Consider the following 13,323-nt stretch of genomic DNA (forward strand, 5'->3'; position numbering starts at 1 on the left):
AAAAAATAAAATAAAACAAAACAAAATACATTTTTAAAAGATCATTAACAAATGCAGTAAAGTGGCAGACTATAAAATTGTGAGAAATGTTGCATTTCTAGATGCAAATAACTAACAAAACATAATGAAAGTAGAGCAATTCCATTTACAATCACATTTAAAAATTAAGGAACAGAATTAATTTTACCAAAGAACCTTAAAAACCTATCATTGAAAACTGTAAAATATTATTAATAAATAGAAGACATTAAAACATGGAGGTTGCACTTCTTGAAGCAGGGACTTGGATTTCTCCCTGTAGGCCCCCCAGGTGTCCTCTGGGGTCTTGGGAGACAAAGCAGCTCTGAGCCTCTGCCTCTTCCTCTCCATCCCCCAAGCTGAGATGGTCTTCTCCCCACCACCCAGGTTAGTTTATCCACCTCTTCTCAAACCCGGGACTTGGATTTCTCCCTGCAAGCCCCTCAGGTGTCCTCTCGGACCTTGGGAAACAAAGCAGCTCTGAGCCTCTGCCTCTTCCTCTCCATCTCCCCACCCCACACACACCAGGTTCCTGTGAGGGTTTGGCTGCTTTAGAAGTGGGCATGGCTTCTGTAGAAGTGAGTGTGCCCTAATTTTGTGCAGGTCAACGCTCACGCGGCCACGGGTAGTTTAGTCATACCAAGTCCACAGACTTACTTTAGTCATACCATAGTCCCCACACTTACACTCCAACATGAACAACGTAAATCCCCACCACAAGGGGAGGTCGATGAAAAGAGTCCAGAAGCCTCTGTAGGTGCTGCTCACCTAAGGGACCTCTCTGACAAAGAATTCAGATGAAGTCATGAAGATGTTCAATCAACTCAATGAAACAGCCAGACAGATGTCCAGTAAATTGAAGGAGGATATGAAAGAAACAATGGATCACACAATCGAGAAAATAAAGGAAGAAATGAGAGCAGAAATTGGAAAGCTACGCATAGAAATGTCACAAATCAAAGATTCCGTAGATGAAATAAAAAAAACTCAGTCTGTGCCCTCAAAAGTAGAATGACCACAGCTGAGGAAAGAATCAGTGAGCTGGAAGATCAGATGCACCAAGCCAAACAATGGCAAGGGACCTCAAAATAACTCTAGAGAGAATCAGAGTCCTAGGAGACGATTCCAAGAGGAACAACATTAGAATCATTGGACTATCAGAAGCTCAGGGAAACAATCTCAATGAAAAAGTTACGGTTAAACAAATCATGGCTGAAAAATTCCCAGAGTTCAACAATGCAGCCTTTCAGATTCAAGGAGCCCAAAGGGTTCCAGCTAAAAGAGCCCGAACAAAAACACTCAAGACATATCATAGTTAGAATGATCAATGCTGCCGATAGAGACACAATACTGCAAGCAGCAAGGTCAAAGAAGGAAATCACATACAAAGGAGCACCCCTTAGATTCACAGCAGACCTATCAGAGGGAACCCTCCAAGCCCGAAAGCAGTGGCGGGATATAGTGAAAAAATGCACTGAAAGAAATGCTTCACCAAGAATACTCTATCTGGCTAAACTCTCACTCAAACTCGAAGGAACGGCACACTATTTTCTAGATAAACAGCAGCTCAGGAACTTCATAGACTCAAAACCAAACCGAAAACAAGGGCTAAAGGGGCTACTATAAGACAAGACAAAACCTATAACCACAACATACCCTTACAAAAAGATGACACAAAACCCCAAAACAGTAATCTCTCTCAATGTCAACAGTCTAAATTCACCAATTAAGAGACACAGAGTGGCAAAATGGATTCAGAGACAGAACCCAACATTCTGCTGCCTACAAGAAACTTACCTCAACAGTCAGAGAAAACAGACTCAAAGTGAAAGGATGGAAAACAATCTACAAGCAAACAGCTCCTTCAAAAAAGCTGGGGTGGCCATACTAGTATCTGACAACATTAATTTCACGTTGAAAAAGATTAGAAGGGACAGCGAAGGATATTTTCTCTTCATCAAGAAATACGTACAACAGGAAGAAATCACACTCTTGAATGTATACGCACCTGATAAGGGAACAGCTAAATATTTAAAACAACTACTAAGAGATTTTAAGGAGGGCATTGCTAGCAACATAAAAGTAGTTGGAGACTTCTACATTGCCTTATCACTTCTGGATAGACCAACAAAAACAAAACTCAGCAAGGAATCATTGGCTTTGAAAGAAGAAATGGAAGAGAAAGGGCTTATAGACCTATACAGGGCTTTACACCCCAAAAAGAAAGAATACACATTCTTCTCCAGTGCGCACTGAACATTTTCCAAAATAGACCATGTGCTAGGCCACAAAATATGCCTCAGTAGAATCAGGAAGATAGAAATAGTATCGACCATCTTTTCAGACCACGATGCACTGAGGGTAAAAGTGAATCACACACAGACACGGAGAACCAAATCAAACACTTGGAAATTAAACAACTCAATGCTAATGCCGACTGGTTCAGCCCTTTTGGAAAACAGTATGGACGATTCTCAAAAAATTAGAAATTGAACTCCCATTTGACCCAGCAATACCACTCCTGGGAATATATCCCAGGGGGGCAAAAAAGTACAGTCGAAGTGACATCTGCACTTGTTTGTTCATTGCAGCACTCTTTACAATAGCCAGTATCTGGAAAAAACCTGAGTGCCCGAGAATGGATAACTGGTTAAAGAAACTTTGGTACATTTACACAATGGAGTACTATGTAGCTGTTAGAAAAGATGAAGTCATGAAATTTACATAGAAGTGGTACTATGTGGAAAGTATCATGCTAAGCGAAATGAGTCAGAAAGAGAGGGATAGATGTAGAAAGATTGCATTCATCTGGGGAACATAAAGTAACAAAATAGGAGACTAACACCCAAGAGTGGCTGAGATTAGTACCAGGAATTTTGCTCCATGACTTGGAGGCCAGCCACACATGCTAGGGGAAAAGGGAGCTCAGATAGAGAAGGGAGCAACAAATAAAGGACGTTGGGAGGATCCTCCCAGGATGGGAGAAGCATGCTGAAAGTAGACTATGGACCAAAAATGATTGCCACTCAATGCCTCTTTTGCAAACCACAACACCCAAAAGGAGAGAGAGAACAGAGGGGAATGCCTTGCCACAGAGGCAGGGTGGGATGGGGGGGATGGGGGGTGGGAGGGATACTGGGATCCGTGGTGGTGGGAAATGGGCACTGATGGAGGGATGGGTATTTGATCATTGTATAATTGAAACCCAAGCATAAAATTTGTAAGTCTACAACTGTACCTCATGGTGTCTCACTAATTAAAAAATAAATGAATAAAAATATAATAAAATTTAAAAAATCAAAAAAAAACCCATGGAGGTTGGAGCACATATTTTGTGTGTGTGTAGTCTCAAGTGCTATCTCTGGCACCACACAGACCACAAAGCATCAACATGTATAGCCCCTGTTGGTCTTTGGCCCTAGTACCACTATGCTTAGCAGAATTTCATCACTGGACCCCAGCATTGGTTTGTACTGCAGGTTCAAGTACTACCAGAATTATCCCTCAGGTTCCAGTTCATCATTGGGTACTCCTACTACTGCCAAAACAAATATATGAAAAATTATTCTCTACACATGGTTTGGAAGAACTTAAAACCTTGAAATAATTGTGTTTTAACTAATGCAATACACAGATTCAAGCAATCATTATCAAAAGTCAATGACCAATTCTTCACAGAAATAGAACAAAATTCACGCAATTTATTTGGAACCACTCCTGAATCAAAAAGAGAACAGAAGAATCATGTTCATTGACTTCAAGTTATAGTATAAAAGAATAGCAATAAAACACCATGGGGTCTGGAGCAATAGCACAGCGGGGAGGGCATTTGCCTTGCACACAGCTCACCCAGCCTCGATTCCCAGCATCCCATATGGTCCCTGAGTACTGCCAGGTTTAATTCCTGAATGCAGAGCCAGAAGTAACCCCTGTGCATTGCCGGGCGTGACCTCCCCCCAAAAAATAACCATCATGGTATTATAATGAAAATCAATACACAGGTCGGTGGAGCATAATATAGAGTTGCATTTCTCAACCAGGGAGCATATGGCCTCCCTCAAGGTTTTCTAAATATTCCAAAGGGAATTTAGGTCTATGTTGTGTAAGTAGAGGGCCATATCAGGGGACTAAAAGGACAATCTACAGAACAGGACCATCACAGTCAGGAAACAAGATCAGAAAGAGATTGGAAAACTCTGATCTAGAGGCTTTCATGTTTACTGAAACAATTCAAACGGGGGAAAAAACAAAACACAGATTTATCTCTAATTTAACACCGTTAACAATGGATGAATTAAATATAAAATTATAGACTATAAAACACAGATGAAAGACTATAAAACATAGTTAGAAGAAAGAAAGAAAATATAGACTATAAATCAGTTAGGGATGGGTAGAAAAATTGGGTAAAAGGAAACAATTGTATGGTGGTCTCGTCTCTAGGATTATACTTTTAATGTTAAGAGTTTTTGGAGGGAGGGTGGTGCACACCCAGTAGATTTGTGGGAGGGTGGTGCACACTCAGAGATTACTCCTAGATCTGTGCTCAGGGAACTACTGGTAGGGATTAGAGGACCATATAGGATGGCAGGTTGTCCTACTTCAAGGCAAAGACGCTACCTGCTGCACAATTGCTCCAACAGCCGTTAATGGTGAACTTAATGAAGTATATAAAGACATGGTTTTTAAATGGTGATGCACATCTGAAACTAATAAGAAGTTTATTACTTGACTTTTAAATATAAATTGATTAATTTTATGTTTGTAAATGTGTGAATTTAATCTCAATAAAGCAAACAAAAATAAAAAATTTCCTGGATCAAGCGAAAAAAAAGTTCCTCAACATTGTTCTTGGCTATTATATTTTAATATGTCAACAAAAGCAAAAGTAAACAAGCAGAATTAAAGCAAACTAAAAGTTCTATAACAGAGTAAAAAGTGAGAAAATAAAAAATAATTTCAGAAAATGGAAGGCAAAATACAAATACATTTGATCCAATTAATTAATATCTAATATGTTCTAAATTCATACATAGCACAAAATTTGACTTAAAATGGGCAAAAGATAGACAAATGGGACTATCTTAAACTAAGAAGCTTCTGTACCTCAAACGAAACAGTGACCAAAATACAAAGACAGTCTACAGAATGGGAAAGGATATTCTCCAAATACACATCTGACAAGGGGTTGATATCAACGATATACAATGTACTGGTTGAACTCCACAAGAAGAAAACATCCAACCCCATCAAAAAGTGGGGCAACGAAATGAGCAGAGAATTTCTGAAAGAAGAAATCCGAATGGCTAAAAGGCACAGAGAAAATGCTCTACATCATTAATCATCAGAGAGATGCAGATAAAAACAACAATGAGATATCATTTCACACCACAGAGACTGGCCCACATTCAAAAGAACAAAAGCAACCTGTGTTGGCGCGAATGTGGCGAGAAAGGGATCCTCCTTCACTGCTGGTGGGAATGCCGACTGGTTCAACCCTTTTGGAAAACAGTATGGATGATTTTCAAAAAATTAGAAATTGAGCTCCCTTTTGACCCAGCAATACCACTCCTGGGAATATACCCCAGAGAGGCAAAAAAGTATAGTCGAAGTGACATCTGCACTTGTTTTTTCATTGCAGCACTGTTTACAATAGCTAGAATATGGAAAAAACCTGAGTGCCCAAGAACAGATGACTGGTTAAAGAAACTTTGGTACATCTACACAATGGAGTACTATGTAGCAGTTAGAAAAAATGAAGTCATTAAATTTACATACAAGTGGTACTATATGGAAAATACCATGCTAAGCGAAATGAGTCAGAAAGAGAAGAACAGACATAGAAAGATTGCATTCATCTGGGGAACATAAAGTAACAAAATAAGAAACTAACACCCAAGAACAGCTGCGATAAATACCAGGTTGTTCACTCCATGGCGTAAAGGCCAGCCGCACACTCTAGGGGCAAAGGCAGCTCAGATAGAGAAGGGAGCACCAAATAAAGGGTGCTGGAAAGATCCGCCCAGGATGAGAGATGCATGCTGAAAGTAGTCTATAGACAGAACATGATTGCCACACAATGTCTCCTCTGCAGACCACAGCTGTCAAAAGGAGAGATAGAGCAACAAGGAGTGCCCTGCCACAGGGGCAGGGTGGGATGGGGAATGAGAGGGGTGGGAGGGATACTGGGATTGGTGGGGGTGGAGAATGGGCACTGGTGGAGGGATGGGTACTCGGTCATTGAATAACTGAAACCCAAGCACAATTTGTAAATTTACAACTGTACCTTATGGTGTTTCACTAATAAAATTTTTTTTAAAAATGGGCAAAAGAAATGAATAGACATTTTCAGAAAAAGATATTGACCAACAGGTATAATGAAAGTTACTCAGCATCATTAATCATCAGGGATGCGCAAATCTAAACACAATGAACTATCACCTCATACCTTTTATATGGCTATTATGAAAAATATAAGAGAAAACAAGTGTTTGTGCCAATGTGGAGAAAAGGGAATCTTGTGTTTAATAGATATGACTATGAATTGTTATAGAAACTATTAAAAGTGAGCAAAGGTTTCTCAAAAAATTAAAAATAGGACAACTATATTATGTAACAGTTCCAGTTTTGGTATAAATTCATAGGCCATAAAATCACTATTTTGAAGCTATACCTCTGCTTCAGTGTTAATTATAGCAATTTTCATTCTGACATGGAAACAACTCATCTGCAGATAAATGGATAAAGAAAATTTAGAATACATATTCAAAGGAATGTTGTTTACCAACAAACAAAAATGGAAATCCTGTAATTTGAAATACTGTGGATATACTTAGAGGGGATTATGCTAAATAATACAAACTGGACACGTAAAAGGCAACCATGAATTATTTCAGATATTTGTGAAGTCTCAAAAGTAAACTGTCAAACTAATGCTAATAAAATTTAGAACGGAGGTTACCAACAACGGAGCAAATTTAAAAAAATACAAGCTTTTCATTATAAGGTGATTGTTATGTGAAGTTATAAATATAGTAATCATTTAACAATGTGCAAGAAATCATCACATTGTATGCATCGGGGGAAAACCAGTCAAGATGAGAAATAGCCAAAGGGTTCAGGAAAAAAATTTCTTTTTATAAATGGCTATGTTCATGTTCTACCATTGTACTAAGTGTTAAAATAAACATAGGTGTGCATATATCTTTTATAATTAATCTTTTAAATCGTGTTTTGATGGTAGATGTCAAGAAATGGAAAACTCTTTTTTTTTGTTGTTTCTCGTGATTGCTTTTGGTCCTTTTTGATATCTCCTTGCCAATTATCTCCCTCATCTGTTAGAAAGAAAGAAAAAATATGGAGTGTTTCAAGTGATGATCAACTTTTTACAAAACTGAGAATTCCAAGTAATGGGGGAGTGGGTAGCAAGTAATGAAGAAGTGGACTAAATATAACATGGAGATACTGGTAGAACTGGACACATAACTTGGGGTGGGTGGGGGCAGGTAACTCTGTTCATGAAAATTTTTTATCATAAACAGGTGAAACAAATTATAATAATTCATATTTTAAATTGAGTTTACCAAGAAGGAATGGGAGAATAGAAGGGCTCTGAGATATTGGTGAAATAACACTGAATAGGAATGGAGTTGTTGGTCAGAAACTCTATTACTAACAATACTGTAACTTACAGTGCCTAAATAAAAAATGTAGGGGGAGAGGAATAAACAAACACATATTTTTTAAAAAGATGATAGTCTTTTGAATGTTATTTCCAGGCTTTGTTTCTTTATACTCCACTTAAGAATAAAATAGCAGAACTGTGATCCGAAAGCGCTGGGGGTTGAAGAAGTGACTTTGAAATAATTGTGGTGAGATCCTAGCAGTTGTGGTTAGCATGAAGTTGCACTAATATAAAACAATGATATTACTGATATCATAAAAGAAACTGTATGCAAAAGAATAAAAACCCAGTAGTACTAAATTTTTCAAAAAATACTGAGACATCATATTTTAATTTTTAAATTGCATCTCAGATTTCTCTTTCTGACTTATTTCACTTGGCATTATTGTAAGTTGCAACCTTATTGTTACAAATATTAAAAAATTCATATCTTCTGTAGAAAATTGGTATTCCAGGGACCAAAGAGAGAGTATAGTGGGTGAAACACTTATCTTAGAAGTAACTGACCTGGGTTCAATCCTTGATAACCCATATCATTCCCTTAGTAGTGCCAGGAGTGATCCCTGAGTTCAGAATCAGAAGTAAGGCTTGAGCACAGGTGGGAGGAGGAGGAGAAGAAGAAGGAGGAGAAGGAAAAGAAGGAGAAGAAGAAGAAGAAGGAGAAGGAGAAGACGAAGGAGACGAAGAAGAAGAAGAAGAAGAGGAAGAGGAAGAGGAAGAGGAAGAGGAAGAGGAAGAGGAAGAGGAGGAGGAGGAGGAGAAGGAAGAGGAAGAGGAAGATGATGATCATTAAGAAGAAAGGAAAAAAGGAAGGAAGAAGGAATGAATGAAGGAAGGAGGAAAGGAGGGAAGGAAAGAAAGGAAGAAGGAGAAAAGGAAGAAAGAAGAGAAGGAAGGAAGGAAGGAAGGAGGGAAGGAAAGAAAGAAAGAAAGAAAGAAAGAAAGAAAGAAAGAAAGAAAGAAAGAAAGGCAGTATTTCGTTGTCCTACATAATCCACATTGGTACTATTGAATTAAAGTCTTATCATGATGAATTCACTTAATTTTACATCTAAAAAGTTTACATCTTTGTATATGATTCTATTTGGGGTTATGTTATCAATCCCTAATGTGGGGTAAACACAATTTGGGGTAAACAAAATTAAGTCCATCAAAAGGTGAAAAAATTATTTGACAAAATTTAAATCCCTTAATGTTAAAATCATTCATAAAAATGAGTAATTAATTTTTCAAGTTATTATATAGGGCTTAAGTGATAAACCCTCTAATAATATCATAACAAATGATTCAAAACAAAAGGCTTTCTCTTTAAGGTAAAATATAAGAAAAAGGTGTTTGAACATTATATGACTTCATTTATGTGGCAATACAAATGAAATAAATCATCTATATAAAACAAAAATAAACTTTTATACCATTAAAAACTGGTTAGTGGTTACCAGAAGGGGGAATGGAGAGGGGAAATCAGCAAAAGAGGTCAATATTATGCCAAAGGATATTGAACTTGGAGGAACTTAATGTAGCATATACATCTTTTGATTTATAATCAACACTTGAAATACAATATCATAAAACAAGCTTTTATCAATAAAATTTTAAATGCATTTTTAAATGCTTTCATAATATTCTTGGTTTTATTTTTTAACACTTAAAGAAACTTCTAGTCTTCCCTGACGTTTTCCAGTTTTCATTCAGCATACAGTTTCCAGCATATAGTTTTTAACCTCCACCCCCTTAGGACTGGAGTGATAGCACAGTGAGTAGGGCATTTGCCTTGCACGCAGCCAACCCAGGTTGGATTCCTCCATCCCTCTTGGAGAGCCCAGCAAGCTACCGAGAGTATACCGCCCACACGGCAGAGTCAGGCAAGCTCACCGTGGTGTATTGGATATGCCAAAAACAGTAACAAGAAGTCTCACAATGAAGATGTTACTGGTGCACGCTCTAGCAAATCGATGAACGATGAGAGGACAGTGCTACAGCACTACAGTGCTCCTGCCACTTCTATTCAAATATAGTATTTAGAATATAAATACTATATTCAAATATAGTATTCATCATGGAAGTTATAGTATAAAAGAAAATTAATGAAAGTTATCCACATTGGAAAGAAAAGATTAAACCAATTTTATACACAGATATCATGTACATATATATGCATCTGTATATACATATATATATAAATTACTAGAGCTAACAGACAAAAACAAACTATCAGAGCTAATAAACAAATTCATCAAATTGTCAGAGGGAATAATTCTCCAGCTGGTATGTTCTTGCTCTGATACCAAAAGAATTGCATGACTGAGTTACACTTAAAAAGTTTGTTTTCATTTCCCCAAGCCAAAAGGCACGTAATAGCTCTCACTTGGGAAACTCATAGCATTAGCTCAGACAACATTTGAAAGACACAGAAATAATAACAACGTTCATGAGAATATTGAGAAACTTGAAATTTGCCAACATTGAACATGAAACTTCAAAATAATGCAGCTAGTAGAAAATAATTTGTTTCTTCCTTACAAAGGCAAACATGGAAAACTATTGACTCAATTCCACTCTTATTTATAAGATACAGAGAACTGAAAATATGTTCACACAACTTTTACACATTTATAGCAATATATATCACTAAATTATAAACATGAAAGCAAGTTGTGTTCATTGACTGATGGATAAAATAATGGCATATTATTCAGTCATAACAAAAATTAAATTCTGGACCTGCGTGGGACGGGCACGGAGGCACAGCTCTGGGCAACAAAGCTGAACGGCTCCAATTCCAAACAGGTACAGCCTGCCCCCAAGGGCCTGGGACCCTCTCTGGGCATGCGCAGCTAGATCCAGCTCCTAGAAAGCCGGTTTTCTCCCCTGATCTGTGCGGGACGGGCACAGAGACACAGCTCTGGACAACAAAGCTGAACGGCTCCTCATTCCAAGAAGGAAACGTTCCCAACTCCTCGCCCAGTGCCAGGGACTCTTTCTGGAGCCGCAGCCGCTAACGCGGCCACTAAATATTTTCCCACTACATATGCCATAGTAACCATAAGCTACCTTCTTAGATGGAAAATTCTCTAGTTTAGCTCAGCCACTAGAAACACAGTAGCCAATAACTCATAAGCCTATCTTAACTCACACTGCATATCAAGCAGAATAGAAACAGTGAACGTGAAGGACTAAACCACACCTCCCACAATGGTAAAGCAACGCAAAAGCCCACCAAACTTTCATTTTGAAGAGTCTAGCCCAGATGACAACAACAGTACTGTAGTGTTAGACAACCTCTCTGACAAGGAATTCAGAAGGAGCTACTTAGGATGCTTAGGGAACTAAAAGAAACAATGGAAAGCAATGCCAATAGAAGACAAGAGGATTTGAAGACAGAAATCAAAAAAATGCAATCAGAAATGCAGACCTGAAAAATCACATAGGCGATTTGAAAAGCTCAGTGGAAGGCCTCAGCAGCAGAGTAAGAGCTGCTGAGAACAGAATCAGTGAGCACGAAGATGAAGTTCAGAGACTCGCCAGAAAAGAGCAGAAAATGGAAAAGAGACTCACAATTCGGGAACAGATGGCAAGAGAAGATCGTAATGAAGCCAAGAGGGGTAACATAAGAATTATTGGAGTCCCAGAGGTACAGGAAGAAAACCTTGATGAAGAAGAAACTGTCAAAGACATCATTGCTACAACATTTCCAGAGCTGAAGAAAACTTGTGACCACATTCAGGAGGCCCGAAGGGTACCAGCTAGAAGAAATCCGAATAAAAATACCCCAAGAACATTCTGATCAAAATGACCAAAACCTTAGACAGAGACAAAATTCTGAAAGCAGCAAGATCGAAGAAAGAAATCTCTTACAAAGGAGCATCCTTAAAATTCACAGCTGATTTTTCTAATGAAACACTCATGGCCCGAAAACAGTGGTGGGACATAGTGAAAAAACTCAATGAAATAAATGCCTCCCCAAAAATACTTTTCCCAGCAAGGCTCTCATTCATAATAGAAGGAACAACACACAGTTTCACAGACAAACAACAGCTCAGGAACTTCATAGACTCAAAACCAAGGTTACAGGAACAACTAAATGGGCTACTTTAAGGCAAGAAAGGCCCCTCAAATACACCAAATTTCAACAGAACAATGGGACAAAATCCCATAACAATAATCTCTCTCAATGTCAATGGGCTAAACGCACCAATTAAAAGACACAGAGTGGCAGGATGGATTAGAAAATTGAACCCAACATTCTGCTGCCTGCAAGAAACACATCTCAATAGTCAAAGCAAACACAGACTCAGAGTCAAAGGCTGGAAAACAATCCTACAGGCAAACAGCTCCCATAAAAAAGCTGGGGTAGCCATCCTTATATCAGACCATATCGATTTCAGAGTGAGGAATGTCATAAGAGAGAGTGAAGGCTATTTCTTATTGATCAAAGGATCTGTACAACAGGAAGAACTTACAATAATAAATGTATATGCACCTAATGAGAGACCAGCAAAGTACTTAAAACAACTACTCACAGATTTGGAAAAAGACATCAATAGCAACACAATACTAGTGGGAGACTTCAACACCGCTTTGTCACCTCTTGATAGATCAACCAGACTCAAGCTTAGCAAGGACATACTTCATTTGAGGGAAACAATGGAAGAAAGGGACTTAGTAGATATATACAGGACACTTCATCCACAAAAAGTTGAATACACATTATTCTCAAGCGTACATGGAACATTCTCCAAGATAGACCACATGCTGAGCCACAAAACATGCCTCCATAAAATTAAGAAGATAGAGATTGTATCAACAATCTTCTCAGACCATAATGCGCTGAAATTAGAAGTAAATCGCACACAAAAACAGAAAACTAAATCAAACACCTGGAAATTAAACAGTGCACTATTGAACAACGAGTGGATTAGACAAGAAACCAAAGAGGAAATCAAAAGATTCCTAGAAACGAATGAAAATGAGAACACGAGTTACCAAAACTTATGGGACACAGCAAAAGCTGTGTTAAGAGGAGAGTTTATAGCTCTACAAGCATTCCTCAGGAAGGAGGAGCGAGCACACATAAGTAACCTAACCTCACAGCTTAAGAGCTTGGAGAAGGACCAAAAAAAAGGAGCACAACCCGAATAGGAGAAAGGAAATAATAAAACTCAGAGCAGAGATTAACGAGATGGAAACCCAAAAAACAATCCGAAAGATCAATGAAACCAAGAGCTGGTTCTTTGAGAAAATTAACAAGATCGATAAGCCTCTACCAAAACTCACAAAGAAAGGGAGAGAGAAAACATCAATAAACCGAATCAGAAATGAAAAGGGGGTCATTACAACAGAAACTACAGAAATTCAAAGGATACTCAGGGAGTACTTTGAGAAGCTTTATGCCATGGAACATCAAAACCTCGAGGAAATGGATAAATTCCTAGACTCCTACAGACGCCCAAGGCTGAACCAAGAAGACCTGGAATACCTGAACAGACCTATCAGCACCAAGGAAATTGAAATGGTAATAAAAAGTCCCCCCAAGCACAAAAGTCCTGGCCCGGATGGATACACTAGTGAATTCTTCCAAATCTTTAAAGAGGACTTACTCCCAATGCTCTTTAAGCTTT

The sequence above is a fragment of the Sorex fumeus genome, unplaced genomic scaffold (genome assembly GCF_029834395.1).
Source record: "Sorex fumeus unplaced genomic scaffold, SorFum_2.1 ptg000122l, whole genome shotgun sequence".
Classification (NCBI taxonomy): Eukaryota; Metazoa; Chordata; class Mammalia; order Eulipotyphla; family Soricidae; genus Sorex; species Sorex fumeus.